General features: G+C 44.3%; 1 protein-coding gene across 2 annotated transcripts in view; it reads right to left on the reverse strand.

Moving 5' to 3' along the window:
- LOC117355521 (cadherin-19-like) overlaps positions 1–12,340 on the reverse strand; it is a 277,325-nt gene extending 264,985 nt beyond the window's left edge. For both annotated transcript variants that reach the window (XM_033934214.1, XM_033934215.1), the window contains exon 1: positions 12,203–12,340. The gene's annotated coding sequence lies outside the window, so the exon portion shown is untranslated. The remainder of the gene's footprint in view (positions 1–12,202) is intronic.
- Positions 12,341–15,414: the final 3,074 nt, after the last annotated feature.

The raw sequence follows: 15,414 nt of genomic DNA on the forward strand, positions 1-15,414 counted from the left end.
GCTGCTGCAGAGGATCCTGATGGGAGAACCAGCAGGCTGAGAAATTCTTTGCCTTATCCGCCTCGATAGAGGCACTCGAGGCCATTGCCATGCTTGGCTGACGGATGCGAAGGATGTCTTCGAGAAGAAAGTTGAACAGCTATGGGTTTGTAGGAAAGAAGCAGGGGGGTTCAAAAGAACTGGGAGCAAGCCCGCCACAGGTGGCCAAGATGGTGGTATTGGAGGCTGCTTTGGGGGGCGGCGTGGATCTCCAGGATTGGTCAGGTGGTGGTGGGCAGGGGAGCACCATAGAGGCCCTGGATTCCCTGAGAGATTTGCTGCTGGACATTCGTAAAGAAATGCAGTCCTTATGCCATGATGTTACCAAGGTAGTAACGGATTTAAAACAAGACCTGGGGGAGCTTATGAAAAGACAGGAAGAAGTGGAAGCACATGTTAACACCATGACTGAGGACATTATAGAAGTGCAACAGGCAGTGGCTGGACTGCGTGCGGAGGAGTTGGCGCTGTTTGACAAGTTGGAAGATCTGGAGAACAGATTCCGGAGGTGTAATCTTTGGATGCCGGAAGAAAGTGCTTATCAGGATGCTCACAAGACAGCTCTGGACATCTATGTGGACATTCTCGCTGGTGCTCTAGCGGGTGGGGGACGGGATGCCAGAAATAGAAATAGAACGAGTGCATTGGGCTTTGGGGCGCCCTATATCTAACTTGCCCCGTGACATTGTTTAGTGTTTGAGCAGCTTTCGGAGGAAATATTTCATGCAGCGCAGAAGCAGAAGGATTATAAATGGAATAATTTGCGGGTAGACATTTATCAGGACGTGGCGGCTATAACCTTGCGAAAGTGGAGGGATTTGCAAGCAGTGACCACCTATCTACGCAGAGAGGGCTTTCAATACTGATGGCTTTTTCCATTCGCCTTGGCACTGACAGTGGGGAGCATGATGAGACAAGTTCGTACAGTGATGAAGGCATGGTTGGTGCTACAAGAACTAGGTGCTCCTAACCTTCCTGAGAGGGGATCTGCTGAAGAGAGAGAGGAGGAGAGAGATGGACCTTCTGGATGGCGGAGACAGACCAGAGGAGTGATGGCGCGGAGTGCTGTGAACAATTAGCCTCAGAGATAATCCATGCGAGTGGGTTGCTGACTCCACTGGACTAATCTGTTGGATTGGATGCTTTTGTTATTCGGAGGCTGTAAGGCTTTTTAATTGGAGGTGGGTGGTGTGTGTGTGTTGGGTAAATGTGTTTTGGGAGGGTAGGAGGATTGGTAGGGGAGTTTGTGTACTGAGGGGATTTAGGAGGATCAGGTGGTCTGAATGGTCTGTTGCTGTTTGGTTGGAGGGTCTATTATGGGGGGCTGTGCTGTGATATGGCTGGGTAAGTGCTGAGGGGAGGGACGGAGGTTCTGTTGGAGAGGGTTGTTTGTGGGGGTTCCGGGTGGAGTGTATGGCATTTATTTGGTGTCCATATTGGGGTGGTGGGGTGTGCATTGGGGTGGCTGGGGTGGTGGAGTTGCTTCTTCCTCAAGAGATCTTGAGATCTGTTTGAATGGTCTTGAGATGTAGTTTTGGATTGGGGATAGGGGAGAGGGGGTATTGGAGGGGGGGAGGAGGAGGAGGAAGATGGGGGTGGGGGATGAGTTGGGAGCTGGAATAAGGGGAAGGGGATATGGTACTCTCTGCCCTGCTTTGTTAAAGGCTGATGCTCTGGTGGGGCCTGGTCAAGAGCTGGGGTGACTGGGTCCTGTGGATATTGATGGTGGAATATGTGGAGTGGTTAGTAATAGTGGATCCTGGTTAACTTTTGTAACTTGGAATGTGGGGGGGATAAATTCCTCCATTAAGCATTCAAACATTTTACAACACTTACAGCGTCATAAGGTGGATGTGGCCTTTCTCCAGGAGACTCATTTGTCTGATCTTGAACATATGAAATTGAAGCAATGGTGGGTGGGGGAGTGTGTTGCGGCTTCTGCTTTGGGGAAACAAAGGGGGGTAGCGATTCTGTTCCGTTAGGGTATCCTAGATAACTTATAAATTTTGGCTAAAGATGGGGAGAGCAGATATGTGCTATGTTGAGGGGTAATCGCGGAGCAGGACATGGTATTTTGCTGTGTTTATTCTCCTAATGAAAATGATTTGACATTTTATGCTAAATTGACCCGTTTGTTGTTGCCCTATGCCCAAGTCTCCCTGATTGTAGGGGGAGACTTTAATGCTCTTTGTGATTCTAGTTTGGATTGCACGGGACCAGGGGGTGCCCTGCGTTGAGCAGGGGAAAGGGAGCTCCCAAAATTTAGTGATAACCTGGAATTAATTGTCTCCCGGAGGTGTATTGCATGGCACTGAGAGGGATTATACTAATATTTCCCGGGCGCACGGCACGCAGTCTCGCATAGATTATATTTGGGTGACGGAACAGGTGTTTCAAAAGCTGAAGCGGGCTGAGATAGGTCCTTCTACAATTTCTGATCATGCCTGGCTTCAAGTGATTTCGCAAGAAGGAGGGGGGCTTCTGGGAAAGTGGCGCTCGGTATTTCCGCTTGCATTGTATAGAGATTCGAACTATAGGGAACGGTTGTTGAAAACATGGAATGAATACAAACAACATAATGGTCACGCAGAAGGGGACCCCCATCTTATTTTGGGAAGCGGCGAAGGCGGTGTTGATGGGGGATACCCTTAGTTATAGTAGTCATGTTAAAAAAGCTAGAGATAGGGAAATTCTGCGTTTACAGAAGAATGTTGCTAAGGCCCAGAGGCCCAGACTGGTGATCTCATGCACAAACAAGAGTTGTTGGAATATCAAGTGGCCCTTAATTCCCTACTACATCAGCGGGCGAGTAAATCTCTCGCTTATAAGTAGCAGCTTTACAGATATGGGAATAAGGGGGGGAACTACTGGCCCGACTGGTTTCTACCAGGATGGGTCCAAGTAGGGTTCAGGCTCTGAGGAATGAGCAGGGGAAGAGAGTTACAACTGACCCGGAGATCGGTGATATATTTTTTCGCTATTTTAAGAATCTTTATGCCTCCCCATCGGAGGCGGGCGTAATGACGGGGCCCTATTTGGATGGGATAGCGTTGCCTCATATCTCTGAGACAGACAGGGAGCATTTGAATGCACCAATAACGCCAGAGGAAGTGTTTTGGGCAATAGGGAATAGTCCTTTGTTGAAGGCGCTGGGCGAGGATGGCATACACATTGAATTTTATAAACTCAGGTGAGGAGATCATTTAGCCACTTGCTCAGATGTTTAATGTCATGGTTGGCACAGAGGCTTAACCGGAGGGTATGAACATGGCACACATCTTGCTGTTGCCTAAACCGCATAAAGACCCTGAGCAAGCAGGCTCCTATCGACCTATTTCCTTATTGAATACGGAGGTTAAATTGTTAGTGAAAATCATGGCAAAGCGGATGGCTGCTGTGCTTCCCTCCCTTATACACAAAGCTCAGGTGGGATTTGTGAAAGGACGAACTATAGCTAAAATGTAAGAAAATTGTTGCAGTCTTTGGAACAGCGAGCGGTGAGCAATTTCTCATCTGTTCTGGTTAGTTTTGATGCCGAAAAGGAGTTTGACAGGGTGAGGTGGGATTTTCTTTATGATACTTTAGCGGCCTATGGCTTTGATGTTTTTTTTTGTATCGGCGGTGCGAACATTGTATGATTTTCCACAGCCTAGAATAGTGTTGAAAGATTTTGAAACGGACAGGTTCCTGATTTCTAGGGGGACGAGACAGGATTGCCCCTTATTGCCGTTGTTTGTGCTTACATTGGACCCCCTAATTCGGGATATTTATGCAATGCCATCTATAAAGGGAATTGACATTGGAGCTACCTCTTTTAAGTTATCGGCCTTTGCGGATGATATTTTAGTACATCTTACAGATCCTTTGCCTTCTTTGACAGCCTTACTGGATTTCATAAAAGAATATGGTGAATATGCAGGGTTTCGCTTAAATGTGGATAAATCGGAGGCTTTAGCATCCTCTGCGGCGGTTCAGGCCCTATGGGGGAATGGATTTCCATTGACATGGGCGCCTGGGCAGTTTGTGTATTTGGGGACTTTGATGACTATGCAGGTTCCCCGTTTGTATCATCTTAATGTGGATAAGCTTCAGCAACAGACGGAGCTCTTCCTAGAGATATGGAAGGCATTGCCCCTTTCTCTGATGGGGCACATTTGTTTGGTTAAGATGTTCATCTTTCACAAAATGGTTGTATGTTTTGCAGACTCTGCCGTTGTGCTTGCTAAAGAAAGATTTACGCATTCTTTATAAAGTGGTTGCTCATTTTTGTTGGGCGGCTAAGAAACCTAAATTGAAGTTGTCTCAGTTGTTGGGGAATTGGCATAGGGGAGGATTAGGATTACCGGATGTGCGGATTTATAATTATGCGTGTCTGCTTCATCATTTGGAACATATGGTGAATATGGCTGGCAATTATACCCCTCTTCTGATGGGACGTGAGTTTTTTGCTCCCTATGATGTGTTTGCATTACTGCATAGTTCTTGGAAGCGCTGCCCCCTTCTATCAGATCCAGTGTATTATTTAGTGCATAGCAAGCGCTTGGTGTTGGCTTGTGCATGCCTTGGGAGGAGATCCGATGGTCACTAATCTCTTGCCCTTGCGAGGAAACCCGGCCTTTCCTCTGGGAAAGGAATCAAGAGAATATCTGTCCTGGAGAGCGAAAGGAGTTAAAAGTTTAGAACATATTTTGGGGGATGATGGGGAGCTGTTGGCATGTGCAGATTTACTAGCTAAGGTGGAGGAGACCTGGGGAGCGCAGTTTGCATTTCATCAAGTAAAAAGCTATGTGAGATCCCTTGACAGAGCAAAATTGAGTTTGCACTTGGGAGCCAGGCTGCGGGAGTTGTTTGCTCGAGAGGAGGGGGCGTTTCTTACGGTCTCTAGCATTTATGCTAGTTTGCAAGATTTACAACCTGCCAGGGACTATCAGAGCATCAAGGGTAAATGGGAAAAGGAATTGCAGATTAATCTGGGACATTGGGATGTAGCCCGTACTTTGAGGGCGACGCCTGGGGTGACCCCATGTGCTTGGTTGCGGTAAACGTATTATAGGGTGACCTTACGTGCTTATTACACTCATACACAGATGTTTTATAGTGGAGGTCTTCCTACACCACTATGTCATAAATGTGGGACAGGGGGTCATACTTTGGGACATGCCTTTTGGTTCTGCCCCATTATTCAGTGCTTCTGAGGCATATAATCTCTTATATGTCGATTAATTGGAAGAGTCTTACGCAGTACCCCGGACCACTTTGTCTTGGATTTGCCAGAGGCTTTTGGCCATTTACCTAGGGGGCATCGAGCTTTGTGTATGAAGATGAGTTTACTGGCCAGGAAATGTATTCTTCAGTGCTGGACGGTTCCAGACCCTCCGGCATATTGGCATTGGCAGAACCAATTGCATCAGTTGGTCATTTGGGAAGCGCGAGATGCCGGAGGGTCTAGGAAATGAAAGATGTTGTTTTTTACTATGTGGGAGCCTTATCTGTAAGTCTTACATCCTAAGGGTCACAGTACGGTTTTAAGATGGGTGTCCTAATTTGTTAGTTAGTTGGGTTGGGAGAGTAATGGTGAGTACTGGTGGGGTGGGGTGGATAGTATCAGTGGGGGAAGAGAGGGGGGGTTTGAGGAGGGGAAATGGGGTGTATTGAAGGTTCTGGCAATTAGTCAAAGATAGGATAAGTGGTTCAGGTGGGGGGAAGGGGTGGTGTGAAATTTTTGGGGTTCATAAGAGTACAGGGCTTTGGAGTACCTTTCCACCCTCATTAATCTCACTTGCCCTATGTAGAGAAGGAAGGAGAGGGAGTTTGGTTGATGTTACTCTTTTATTGTATATGATGCATTATTATTTGTATTGTGCACCTTTGGGGTGCGCTGGTGTTGTATTTGCTGTGTTTGCATCAATAAAAATTGTTTGAACCTAAGAAACATGATGTCAGATATAGACCAAATGGCCCATCTAGTCTGCCCATCCACAGTAACCATTATCTCTTCCTCTCTCTAAAACAGTGGTCTCAAAATCGCAGCCTGGGGGGCCACATGCGGTCCACCAGGTACTATTTTGAGGCCCTCGGTATGTTTATCATAATCACAAATGTAAAATAAAACAGTTTCTTCAACATATGTCTCTTTAGCTATAAATTACAGTATTACTGTATTAAGACTTAGCCAAAAGGAAAGATTTATAAACTATAAAGAGTTTTACCTCATGCAAAATTGTCATTTCTTTAATAAGACATTGACTATTTTTTTCTAAGGCCCTCCAAGTACCTACAAATCCACAATGTGTCCCTGCCAAGGGTTTGAGTTTGAGACCACTGCTCTAAAAGATCCCACATGCCTATCCCATGCCTTCTTGAATTCAGACACAGTCTCTGTATCTACCACCTCTTCTGGGAGACTGTTCCATGCATTTACCACCCTTTCTGCAAAACAAAGTATTTTCTTCGGCTCAGGAGTAATCTATCACTTCTTAACTTCATCCTATGCCCTCTCATTCCAGAGCTTCCTTTCAAACGAAAAAGACTCAACTCATGCACATTTACATCATGTAGGTATTTAAGGGCTCCTTTTACAAAGCCGCGCTAGGGCCTTAACGCGCGGAATAGCGTGCACTAAATTGCTCCGCACTAGCCGCTACTGCCTCCTTTTGAGCAGGTGGTAGATTTTTCAGCTACCGCGCGCTAATCTGGTGCGTGCGCTAAAACCGCTATCGCGGCTTTGTAAAAGGAGCCCCAAATATCTCTTATATCTCCCTTTTCCTGCCTTTCCTCCAAAGTATACATATTGATATCTTTGTCCCCATATGCCTTATGATGAAGACCACGCACCATATTAGTAGCCTTCCTCTGGACCGCCTCCATCCTTTTCATATCTTTATGAAGGTGTGTTCTCCAGAATTGTGCACCATATTCTAAATGAGGTCTCACTGGTCTTGTGTGTAAAATGGTTCCATGCTAACTCATGCGTGATAATGTGGTAGCATCTTTTAGTACATCTAGTCCTAAGATGTCAAATTATTAATAACATTGCTACTTACAGAAATAGTATATATTATAATGAGTTAAACTAAGGGACCCTTTTACTGATTGGTTAAAATACAGTTGTGTGGGGTGGCATCCCGTGATAGTTCTTGTATGTGTGCACAGTGACACTACGCCTGTGCTAAAAAAATGAAGTTTATTTTTTTAGTGCTGGGGCCTATGTGGGGGCAGAGAGCAGGTGTGGCTATGCTCATTGGTTAGCACAGAGCTCAACAAATCTCGGATGCCTTGGTGCCTAGAAATTTCATCCTGGCACCTGGGTATTCATACCCCTGATATTTTTTCCTCCTACTGCAGTGCTGCCTCAAACCACTTTTCTTGGCCCTGCATGGTGATAGGGCTCTGCATTAGAGAAGTACACGGGGACAAATTTTTTCCTGTCACCGTAGGAACTCATTTTTCCATCCTGTCCCAGCGGGTTCTTTTCCTGTCTTTGCCCCATTCCTGCAAACTCTGTCCTTATCTGCAAAAGCCTCAAACACTTTTTAAAATCATAAGTGTTTAAGGCTTGTGCGGCTGAGGCAGAGCTTACAGGAATGAGGCAGGGACAAAACATGCAGGGAAATGGAATTCCTCCAGGGATGGGGACAAATTTGTCCCTGTGTCATTCTCATTCTCTACTCTGCATATGCTTGAGTCACACTGTGCAGCTTAAGTATATGCAGAACCTGATTGCTGTGTAAGGCAGAGTGAAGTGGTTTAAGGAACTGAGGGGCATGAGAAAGACTGGGGCTGGAGAGAGGAACAGCAGAGACTAGGGTAAAGATGGGGAGAAGGGAAAGGCTTGGGCATTCAAAGCATTGGGCCTAGATGATTTAAGGGCTAGATTCACTAAGGACATCAATCGTGTCCGGACCAGTTTGCGACCCCCGACCCGATTCACAAACCTTACTCCCGATCCGATCCGCACCCAATCTGGATCCGCGCATTCAAATGAGGGGAAATGGAATGCAAAGTAGGAAGGCAGCGATTCACTAAACTGAAGAAGGAACACCGACTGGGCTGGCCAATCAAAAAAGAAGCGACTGCTGAGGACCAGTCACTCACATCCCTGCTGACTCTCCTGCCTCACTTTTGAAATTCAGATCAAGCTGCAAGAAAAAAAAAAAAAGAGAGAGAGAGAGTATTTTCTTCTCCATTAATTGTTAGGCATATCCTATTCAGGTTTGAAATCAAGCGGGGAGTTTTTTGTTCTAGCTTCAGTAAATAGAAAAGCTTTCTTCTGAGACACGAATCAGCTGAGGCACATCTCCTGCTCTTGCCGCCCCTACTCTCCTGCTCTCTGACGCCCTTACCCGCAGTGCGAGCCTGTGGTTTTAACCCGCGGGTTTAAAGCGGGGCTGCACTGCGGGGAAGGGCGGCAGAAAGCAGGAGAGTCGGGGTGGCACGGGCTCATAAAAAGGAGAAGAAGCAATTATGAGCCACCAAGGATTAATGCCAAGAAGAATATGTTGCCGATAGGAAAACTTCTTACTAGACACAATTTATAAAAACTGTAGACGTTTACTGGCAACAGGGATGACAAACTCCTTCCCACCGCTCCAGAACATATCCTTTACATATCCAGCTCCTAGGGAAAGTTTATAGCATAAGTGTGCAAGGGAATCCACTACTTCAATGAGCAATATACTCGAGTCACATCACGAAGTGAGATTAAACATAATGGCCCAGTTTCACTGCAGCAAAAGTTTCCAGCTCTTCCTTGCATGGAGAGCATGCACAGACCATCTACAGGAAAAGATGGTCTGTGCATGCATCAGTATTGCTCTTCAGCAATCTGACTGATTGGTTTAGGGTGTGTCTCCGATTGCAATAATTTGCATGAGGATGTGTTGTGAATCAGCCGCCTGGCCACAGATTGGATTGGATCGGATCTGTGGGCTTAGTGAATCTAGCCCCCTAAGTGACTTGCCAAAGGTCACAAGTAGCTGCACTAGGATTTGATTTCACAACCTCTGGCTGTAGAGGCAGCTGCTCTACCAGTTGAGCCACAGCCCTTCCTCAAAGGCTGGCGTAGGACCTAAGAGAGACTGGAAGAAGGCTGACGCGAGGCCTGCGCGCAGCATAAGAGACTGGGGGATAGGCTAGAGATGGGCATAAGAGAGACTGTGAGAAGGATGGAGAGGGGCACAAGAGGCTGAGTGAAGGCTCGTTAGGGGGTTTGAGTGAGACAGACTGAGTAAAGGATATAGGGCTTTGTGTGTGTGTGAGAGAGAAAAAGAGAGCCAAACAGACTAAGTGAAAGATAGGGGGTTATGAGAAGAGACATAGGTTGATTGAAGGCTGTGAGAAGGGAACATAAGAGAAAAATGGACAGACCAGATGAAGACTGTGTGAAGGGGGTTTGAAAAAGAAACTAATGGGGAGCCAGACTATGGTGATTGGTGAAACAAAGGGACAAATTCCTTTTTGCCTCATCAATCTATCCCAACCCTGGCTATGGAACTGAGGGAAAATTTGTACAGTATATTCAAAATCTTATAAACTGTTTGTGCTATTGAAATCTATCCTTTGACAATAACATTTACAGCATCGAGAGGCAGCCTAATGGCTAGTAAAATAGACTGAGATCCTGTACAACTGGGTTCAGTTCCCACCACAGCTCCTTGTGACCATGACCAAACAACTTAACCGTCTATGCCCCAAGTACAAAAAACTTAAATTGTGAGCGCCCTAGGGACAATACCTGCATATAATATGTACAGCACTGTAGTAGTGCTATAGAAATGATTAGTTGTAGTAGTAGATTATTAGCAAATTATTTGAAGGTATAAATTTTGGAGTTTAGATTTAACTTCTCTTTCCAATCCCAAGTACAAAATGAGTAACATTAGCATTCACATTCCCGTCACCTGCAACTGAAAGCTAATCACCATCAATCAATAATCACACAGCTCAGTTTTATTGGAATACATATTTGGCCGCAGCTTTATTATCGATCTGAATATTATCTTCACTTACAATACAATCTGTGTCCAAAAACCAACAAACCCCCAATGCATATTTCACACCCCCCCAGGGTGTCGAAACTAGCTCCCGTTAAGTCTTTAAATTTATAACATTCCCCCAAACATGGCCCACGGTGACGCAAGGCCATGTTTCCCCTCGCAGTGGTATCGCCTACGAGTGTTACATTTATTTATTTATTTATTAACTGCTCATCTCCCAGATACAACTGGGCCAAACCCCATTTTCCGCCCCACCCAAAGCTGCGACCACCTCCCCCCAAGCCCAGAAGCTCCACTAAACCCACCCAAGTTGACATATAACAAGTACACCCCCCACCCCACCCCACAACACTGACACAAAACATAACACCAGCACAAATGGGAGGGAGGGAGGGATAATCTTTTCCTGAAGAGACTACTCTACTGTTCCCCTTTCCTCATAGAATTCACTCCAGACTGCCACAACATCCAACCAATCACATGACTGCTCCACCCCATCACCTTAGCAACCTCCCTAATCATTTTTTTCTTACAAGCTTTGTCCATTAACCCTTTCTTACGTCCTCTTATAAAATTGTCAATCCTTATTCTACAGACCCTTGATAACACCTCATATATTCCCCTCACCCTCTGTCCCCCCTCACATTTTACCCACACCATCATTCAATAAATATTACCAGCCAGTGACATCAGCTCAGCTAATGTTATATCACACCAGATGAATCTGGTGTTCTTCTTTATATTTCAGGAATATTAGGGATTATGATCAAACATGTATATCGATAACAGCAAGAATAATCACAGCCACCTCCGTTAATATACATTTATATAGTTTTTTCCAGGCAGACAAGATTCTCTTTAAAGTACTTTGTATATGGAAATATTTTTATTTATGTTGGCTTCCAAATGACTAAAGCCCTCTTTTACTAAGGTGTGCTAACCGATTAGCGTGCGCTAATTGAATTAGCGCACGCTAAATGCTAATGCGTGCATGTTAGTCTATGGTGCATGTTAGCTCATGCTAATTCGATTAGCGTGCACTAATCAGTTAGCGTACCTTAGTAAAAGAGGGGGTAAATAAATTAAAAGATGTATGCTAGTCCTAAGCAGTCATCAATCAAATATTTTTCACAATCAGTTTCTGTAAAATGCAGGCATTCTACACTTCTTCATATACAAAATGACATATTAACAAGGCTTTGTTTCTTTTCTTTTTTTTTTTTTTCTTGCCTTCTCTGCCTTCAATTACTATTAAGTATGAACCAATAGTATTTCTGGAGTCCTGTACTTTATATTCTAACTAGCTATCCCCCCTCCCCCTTTTTACAAACCCGCAGAAACAGTTTTTAGTGCAGACCATTGCGCTGAATGCTCTGCGCTGCTCCCAATGCTCATAGGAACTTTTGAGTGTTGGGAGCAGTGCAAAGCATTCAGCGCGCTGGTCTGCACTAAAAATCACTTTTGTGGTTTTGTAAAAGGGGGGGGGAGGGGGTATATTACCAATTGACAGCACAGGATCATGTTCAACTTCTAATCAAGTAACACTTCTCTGTCCACAATATCTCACTGCAGCACACTTTAAATTAATCTGACTATAACTCTTGATACATAAAGCAACACCATTAAACAGTTATACTTGTTAACAAAGTGCAGATAAGCCTAGAATGTTTCAAACAATGTGCCGGCACGGTACAGTATAGCAAAATCATGGAGCATTGTAAAAGCAGAGGCGATGCAGAAGAACTTATGACACCTTTCAGTAACCTTCATAATGCAATACACTGTACACGCTTGAATTCTAACATGCCTCCACACTGACAGTGCCCTTCCTGTCTTATCAACCATTGGTCTTGCAGACTGACAGCAGGATCCACATTCTGCACACTGCAATCTGCATTCTATTGCTAGCACTGTAGAAATGGTTTTCGCCAGATCATTCCCACGCAAGTAAATCACGGAAAAATAACACTCCTTGACTAAGGCAAGAAAATCTGCTCCCAAAATACATTTTGTTTTTAGGAGCCATATCTCCTAAGTTACTTGTTTCAAATTGTTGCTGCATTTTCTGCACTGAGTCTTAAAAATCACGCTTAAGCTATTGACACTGTTCTCACAAAAGAGTTGCAAATTACAAAAAGCAAATTAATATTTAATTATTAAATACTCACAGCGGTTAGCACTTTCAGGCCTCAGTAGTCATGCAGGCAAGTTAAATACTGTATAAATGTATGGATAAAATAGTTCATTTATAAAATTAATTAGCTCTTATTTCTCAATTTAATCAGAAGCCTTAGAACTGTCAGCTTCCTGCTAGTAAAGGACACTTGTACTTTTCCTTCTGCAAAACCCTCGGTATGTGGCTGCTTGCCTGCTTACATCATGCTATCTTGGGTGCACAGAGTAACAAAAAGGAACACAGGCACTTTTGTCCAAAACATCACAAGGCCTCTCTGATGTTCATTCACAGTACAGATTAAAATGCAGACAGCTTCAGTACGCACAGCACAAGTGGATTTTATTTTTTCTGTGCAGAATAAAATCAAGTACTTATTGACAACTGAGGTATCAAGAAGATAATTTATCTTATGTACTGTAAAAGTGTTTTGCAATTGGGACATACCCTCTATATCAGGGGTAGGGAACTCCGGTCCTCGAGAGCCGTATTCCAGTTGGGTTTTCAGGATTTCCCCAATGAATATGCATGAGATCTATTTGCATGCACTGCTTTTAATGCATATTCATTGGGGAAATCCTGAAAACCCAACTGGAATACAGCTCTCGAGGACCGGAGTTCCCTACCCCTGCTCTATATGGTTATTCAGCTTAGGATGGGCTGGGGAGGGATTTGAGGGGAACTCCAGTAATTCAAGATGGTCTAGATAGGCTGGAGTGAGCTTTGACGAAGTTACTGGGCAGACTTTTACGGTCTATGATCCAGAAATATCAATGAACAAAGACAATTGAACTTAATCATGGATTTGTAATGAATGTATCTTTTGGACAGACTGGATGGACCATTCAGGTCTTTATCGGTTATCATTTACTACTATTTAATAAAGAAAGTTGTGGCCATGGTCCCTACGTGCAGCCCTCAGCTGACCTGGAAGCCTTCACTCTGACATCAGAGGGAAGGCTTCTAGGTAAGCCATGGGCTGCGTGCAAGAGCCACTGCTTACTAAACTAAACTAAACTAAACCTTAAGTTTATATACTGCATCATCTCCACGGATGTTGTGGAGCTCAGCACGATTTACAAGAACTTAAAATATAGGAAGAGAAGGAAAAAAAGGTTTACATGAACTTATATATAGAAGAGAAGAATAAGGGGGGATAGAATTACATTTTAGTGAAAAGCCAGGTTTTCAGTTGCTTGCGGAATAATTGGAGAGAGCCCAGGTTCTGCAGCGGGGTAGTAAGGTCGTTCCAAAGACCTGTGATTCTGAACAGAAGGGATTTTCCCAGTTTGCCTGCATAGCGAATACTATGTAGAGAGGGAAATGATAATTTATACTTTTGGGCGGGTCTGGTAGAGTCAGGACTCGAGGAGTTATAAAATAGTGGGATTAAGGGAGGAAGGATGCTGTGAATGATCTTAAAAGCCAGGCAGGAGCATTTGAAATGGATTCTGGAAATCACTGGGAGCCAGTGAAAATTGGCTAGGAGTGGGGAGACATGGTCAGACTTGCGTTTTGCAAAGATCAACTTGGCTGCAGTATTCTGGATTAGCTGGAGTCTTTGAATACTTTTTTTGATAGACTTAAGTAGATGGAATTGCAGTAGTCTAATTTGGAGAGGATGATGGATTGGACAAGGATGGCGAAATGTTGTTGGCGAAAATAGGATCTTACTTTCCTCAGCATGTGGAGGCTGAAAAAGCATGATTTAGCCAAGAAGTTGAGGTGGTCATTGAGGGAGAGAGAAGAATCGATAATGATGCCAAGGACCTTGCTTGAGAACTCAAGCTGCAGTGCAGCGCCTGAGGGTAGTGCGAAGAAGGTGGGCAGGTTTTCTAATTTTGGGCCGAGCCAGAGTAATTTTGTTTTTGATTCATTCAATTTCATCTGTACCGAGAAGGACCAGGAATGGAGTCTCATTATGCAAGCTGTAATGTTCTCGTGGAGGTTGGTGAGGTTCTGGTCTATCTCAAGGAGGACAAGGATGTCATCAGCGTATGTGTAGATTCAGGTCTTTATCGACTGTCATTTACTACTATGTAATAAAGAAAGTTGTGGCCATGGTCCCTATGTGCAGCCCTCAGCTGACCCGGAAGCCTTCACTCTGACATCAGAGGGAAGGCTTCCAGGTTAGCCATGGGCTGCGTGCAAGAGCCACTGCTTACGTCTTTATGAAGATAAGTGTGGCTGGAAGGAAGCAGCCGGCCAGCGGAGGTAAACACCCGTGGGAGGGAGGTACAAATTTAGGATGCAGGATGGAGGGAAGGGTGTTGTGAAGTGCGTTGGGACACAAAAATGAGGAAAAGGATCATGTTTAGACAGGAAGGGAGTAAGAGGGGTTGCATTGGCAATGAAAGGGAGAGGCAAGACCCAGGTTTGTAAACTAAACTAAACCTTAAGTTTATATACCGCATCCTCTCCACAACTGTAGAGCTTAGCACAGTTTACAAGAGCTTAATATAAGAAGGAATAGCATAATACAATACAAAAAGTTTCTAGATAGAATGTTATCATTCCAGGCAGCTAGGCTGAACACATGGCTTGGAAAACCCATACTTGAGGCCACTACATACACAGGCTTTAGAAAAATCCCTGAAAACTCGATTGTTTAACAAATTCTAAATTCCCAACCCACCTCTTCCTCGCTACGGCCCTCTTCTCTACCTCGCCACCATCCCAATTCAAGGTTTGAAACTAACTTATACTCTCTTTCCACCTTGTATCCCATGTACTGACAAAATGTATCTTTATTGTAACCCACTTGTATTCCATGTACTGACAAAAGTATCTTTATTGTAAACCGTTTGTATCCCATATACTGTCAAAATGTATATTTATTGTAAACCGCTTTGAACTTCACGGTATAGCGGTATATAAGAAATAAAATTATTATTATTATTATTAAGGGGGTTGGAGGTTGAGTACAGGGGGGAAGAAAGCATTACATTTTTGTGAAAAGCCTAGATTTCAGGTGCTTATGAAATAGTTGGAAGGAGCCCAGATTCCATAGTGGGGCAGTGAGATTATTCCAAAGCCCTGTGATTCTGAAGAAGAGAGATTTTCCCAATTTTCCCACATAGAGGATTCCTTTTAGCGAGGGGAAGGATAGTTTGAGTTTTTGAGTGGGCCTGGTGGTGTCAGGACTTGAGGAGTTCCAAGATAGTGAAATTAGGGGAGGGAGGATGCCGTGTAGGATCTTAAACGCTA

This window comes from Geotrypetes seraphini, chromosome 2, assembly GCF_902459505.1.
Source record: "Geotrypetes seraphini chromosome 2, aGeoSer1.1, whole genome shotgun sequence".
NCBI lineage: Eukaryota > Metazoa > Chordata > Amphibia > Gymnophiona > Dermophiidae > Geotrypetes > Geotrypetes seraphini.